This window comes from Raphanus sativus, unplaced genomic scaffold (genome assembly GCF_000801105.2).
Source record: "Raphanus sativus cultivar WK10039 unplaced genomic scaffold, ASM80110v3 Scaffold1536, whole genome shotgun sequence".
NCBI classification, from domain to species: domain Eukaryota; kingdom Viridiplantae; phylum Streptophyta; class Magnoliopsida; order Brassicales; family Brassicaceae; genus Raphanus; species Raphanus sativus.
Window position 1 is genome coordinate 1 of NW_026616845.1, and position 5,098 is coordinate 5,098.

Here is a 5,098-nt window from a genome sequence, read left to right on the forward strand (position 1 = left end):
ATTAATTGTCCATGTCATATTTAACCATATGACATGTCATCAATCTTAATAGCCACGTTACAATTTTTTTTGAAAACGATTGTAGAGAAGACATGTGGCAAATCACTTCTCAAATATAGACTATGAGATGAGATATTCTTAATTGTGAAATCTTTTTTTAAGGGTATATAGGATATTTCTCTATTTTAAAATGTATATTTGCAAAGCATAGTAGAAAAGGAACGAAAAATCTGAAAAGCTGGATCGTGGATACATCTAAAACCCTAAAAACCCCAATTGGTTGAATAAACCGCCACCAAAGCGAACAATCAAAGATCTCATCTCATTTTCCCCCAGCAGCTATGAGGAGAGTTACCGGACTCGCTGCGCGCACTATCTCATCCTCCGTCGCTGTCCTTCCACGGCTCGGTCATACCACAGCGATGATGACCACGATTCCTTCTTCCGAGCCTCCGTCCCCGAGATTTGGTGGTCTACCCACGCCCACTTTTGCCGGCGGGTCGCTGGGATTGTTTTCTTTTCCGCCGCCGCCGCATCGCTCCCTTGGTCAAGAAGTCCACGCCAAGGACATGTCCCATAAATTCAACCCTAAAGAGGTGGTTCTGTATCAGTACGAGGCTTGCCCTTTCTGCAATAAGGTCAAAGGTAATGTTTTAGATCCGATCCAGTTTCATTTGGTTTCTTGTCTTTTTACGGATTCATTAAATGATCGTGTATATCTTCTCTCTATAGCCTTCTTGGATTTCAACAAGATTCCATACAAGATTGTTGAAGTGAATCCTTGTTTAAGAAAGAAATTAAATGGTCTGATTACAAGAAGGTGCCCATCCTTACTGTTGATGGTGAACAATTAGTTGATTCGTCAGGTTTGTGCCTAAACCTGTATTCTTCTTTCCAGGACTACACATGCTTTGTTTAGTAGTCTTTTTTATGTCTATGGTGCAGTGATAATCGATAGCTTATTCCAAAGGATGCACCCTGAAATTTCAAAGTCTGAAGATGATGAAGAGATGAAATGGCGCAAGTATGATTCTCTTTTTCTTTCTTATTTGGGTGACCTATACTGGTTTCTTGTTCTAGGGTATGACACTACAGAACCTGCAGCTGATAACGAATCTACGTTTGATAGGTGGGTTGACAATCACCTTGTGCATATTTTGTCACCAAACATATACAGGAGTACTTCAGAGGCTCTGGAGTCCTTTGACTACATCACCACCCATGGTATTGTTGCAGTCTTGTTTGCTTCTTCTTTGTATGCTCTTTTTGTATTTATATCCTTTTGGATTATAGATATTGGTCAGTATTTTATAACCGGATGAGTTCTTGGGATTCCTATTTTTATATAATCATAAAGCTTGTGTAGGTAGGAGTGTAAATCTTGTTTAAGACCTAATATATTGCCCTGGATAATTATAGGAAATTTCGGTTTCACGGAAAGATTAGTGGCAAAGTATGCAGGAGCAACGGCAATGTACTTTGTATCGAAGAAACTGAAGAAGAAATATAACATAACTGATGAACGTGCAGCTCTTTATGATGCTGCTGAGACATGGGTCGATGCCCTGAATGGGCGTCCATTCCTCGGTATATCCAACTTCACTATCCAAATTCATTGTCCTCACTTTCTTTGATTGGTCCATAATTGTAGCATTTATTTACAGGTGGGTCAAGACCAAACTTAGCCGATCTCGCTGTATTTGGTGTTTTGAGGCCTATAAGGTACCTTAGATCGGGTAAGGATATGGTTGACAACACGCGCATAGGTGAATGGTATTCTCGAATGGAGAACACGGTCGGAGAGCCTTCTGGGATCAAAGAGTAAAGGAGTTTGCTTTGCTTTGCTTTGCTTTATATCTTTAATAAGACTATGAATTACATAATATTTCGCTGATTTCATGGCGTAATAATGTCTTCAGTTTTAGAACTAGAGAAAGAAACCAAAGTAAAAAACTTCTCTTCTGAATGAGGATTTAAAGTACTGTGACATGCATGGTTTTGTCATTCATGCTTTTGCTAAAAAGTCGCTTGTTTGATTCTTTTATTGTAACTATTGAATCAGTTCTACAACATATAGGGGATGATCGATTAGGATGTTTGAGGTGATTTTAGCTTTAACTACCTACCGCATTTAAACCAATCATGATTTATATTGATTTTTAAAGATACATCCAAAAGAAAACAGTTTTTCTTTTTTTGTTCCATCTAATTATATTAAAGAAAATGGACCAAGCCAAACAACATACAAAAAGTTGTAGTCCACAAAGCAACCCGGTCCAACAAATCCATACAAACACAATACGCCCAAAGGCCCCAATGACCCACGGCCCAAATACAAGAAATCCTAAGATCGAAAGGATGCTGCCGCCGCATGCATCTCACATCCGGGATCCTGACCACCCTGCCAGAATTCACCGGAGACCGACCGCTCCACTACCTCTTCACCGCAAATGCCTTGACTCCAGTGTTTCCTTCATAGGAGAGAAACCATCGCTCCTGCGAGATCTCCTTCTTCACTAATCTTTGCTAACACCGAGAACACCGAGAAAAGGAAGTCGCGTGAAAACAACTTCATTCACCGTCGGAGATCTTCAGAATTCTCCCGACTACCAAACCAACACTCACACCCTAGACCCTTGCTCTCTGCGCCTCTCACCCCATCGGAACCAAACCGTTCAAGGCTAAAGCGCAGATCAAACTACCAAACTAAAAACCTAAAGAAAAAAAGAAACCAGATCCGCCGTCAACCGAAAGGAATGGTGACGCGGTAACTTAAGCCGACCGTCCTCCTTTGTAGAAACAGAAGCGACGGCGGAGACTAGAGCCGACCGGCCACCGAGAGGGCAATGCACCGAAGGAAACAAAAGAGATACAACCAGAATAACTCTCACCAAAACTCAACAAATCCCGGCCGACGACATCTCTGAGAAAGCCCATCGTCGTCGGCCAGAAGCAAAACCCCCGATCTACTTTCTCTCTCCTCTCTAACTTCTCTCTTGGTTTGATAATCTAATATGACAAAAAACATCCAAAAGAAAACAGTTTACAACTTTATTTTTTAAAGGAAATTCGGCCAAAAAAAATCTCAACTTTGCAAGAATTGCCAAAAAATACATGAATTTCTCGGCTGACCAAAAAACACTAAACTTTCATTGACTTTACAATTAATGAACAATGTTTTCGTTGACTTGCCAATTTAACACGCCGTCAGTTAATTTAACAAAAAAGTTTAACGTCGTTTATTGTTGGCGTTAAAGTGAAACGACGTCGTTTTCAAATGAGATGAAACGACGTCGTTTTACATAATTTGAAAAATAAAAACAATTAGACCCCTAGAATCGAACTAAGGTTGGTTGGATCATATGGCAAGGTATTTTACCACTAGGCTAGTGGCATTTTCAATTTAATTACTAACATATTGAATGTTATTTGGTACTGATTGAATATTAAAAAATTCTCTAAAAACTAAAAATATCTTTAAAATTTCAAAAAATTGGAAAATAAATAATTTTTTTTAAAAATTAATTTTGAAATTACAATGAAAAATAAGATTATTTTTCTTTAAAAAATAAAAATCTTCTAAATTTTCAATTATTATTTTTTTTTCCAAAATCTAGTTAAAAATTCGATTTTCTTAAAAAAAATCGAATTTTGTTGAAGATTTTATTTTTTAAAGAAAAAATAAAATAAAATTTTATTTTTTCTTTAAAAAAAATTCCCAAAAATTTCATTTTTTTAATTTTTTTTTCAAAATCTTGCTTAAAAAATCGAAATTAAAAAAAAAAAAAGTTAAATTTTTGGAAGATTTAAATCGAACTTATAAAAAAAATTGAAAATTTTGAAAGATTTCTTAAAAAATAAATTTATTTTTCATTTTAATTTCAAAATTAATGTTATAAAAATTCTTTATTTTTTCAATTTTTTAGAATTTTAAAGATTTTTTAAAGTTTTTAGAGAATTTTTTTATATTCAACCACTACCAAATAACATTAAATATGTTAGTAACATACATTGAAAATGCCACTAGCCCAGTGGTAAAATACCTTACCATATGATTCAACCAACTCGAGTTCTATTCTAGAGGTCTACTTGTTTTTATTTTTCAAATCATGTAAAACGACGTCGTTTCATCAGCGTGTTAAATTGGCAAGTCAACGAAAACATTATTAATTAATGTAAAGTCAATGAAAGTTTAGTATTTTTTTGGTCAACCCAAAAGTTCATGTATTGTTTGGCAATTCGTGCAAAGTTAAGGTTTTTTTTTGCCGAATTCCCATTTTTTGAAGTTCCATCTTTTTTTTTTAACGCTGTTTATTATTTATTATGATATTACAATTATTAAGAAGATTACAAAGACGATTCGACAACCGACAATACTACTTTCCTTATGAAGATCTACGCCTAACTGCATCATCTGAGCCGTCCTATGAAGATCCACGCCTGACTAGATTTACTTGCACCATGTTGAAGATCCCTTGTAAATCTTCCTTCTATAATTTGCACATTCCTTCCATAAGCTGCATAGCTGCCTAATAAATCACGATCTCTCCGGGACTTGAAACCTGAATATGAGATAATATGCAATAAATTGCATAGTCTGGGATTCGAATCCCAGACTTAGGTGTAGAAGCCTTTAAACCTTAACCATTAGGCTAAGGTGCTTCCAAAAAGTTCCATCTTTTTAGTTTTAGGAAATTTGAAAACTACATCCTTTAAAACAAAATCAAAAAATTTATAACCTAAATCTATACTATTAAGAGAGAATCAATCCAAAAAAATCTACTTAAATAAAGTTGTTGCATCTTTTCATTTTTTAGTCTAACCTATAACATATGACCAAATATTACAATTAGCCTTTATTATAATAACTAAACAAAATCCTAGGATTATTAGTATCATACAAATCGATCTTTCTCTAATATTTTAGGTAATATATTAATTTTGTAACTGTTAGATATTTGTTTATTTTGTAGAAACTTTGTGAGACATATATCTATATTATTAAAAAAAGAAATACCATTTAAAATTTCCCCTTTATTTTCACACTTATTTACACTACCATGCCACTGAAAATTAAATAATGTTTTTTTTAATTTTA

General features: G+C 34.8%; 1 pseudogene across 1 annotated transcript; it reads left to right on the forward strand.

Moving 5' to 3' along the window:
• Window positions 1–209: 209 nt before the first annotated feature.
• Window positions 210–2,044, forward strand: LOC130504386 (uncharacterized; annotated as a pseudogene). Its single transcript, XR_008941241.1, has 6 exons — window positions 210–645; window positions 733–866; window positions 946–1,024; window positions 1,130–1,224; window positions 1,420–1,587; window positions 1,665–2,044. The product of XR_008941241.1 is annotated as an uncharacterized LOC130504386 (transcript).
• The last annotated feature ends 3,054 nt before the right edge of the window (window positions 2,045–5,098 follow it).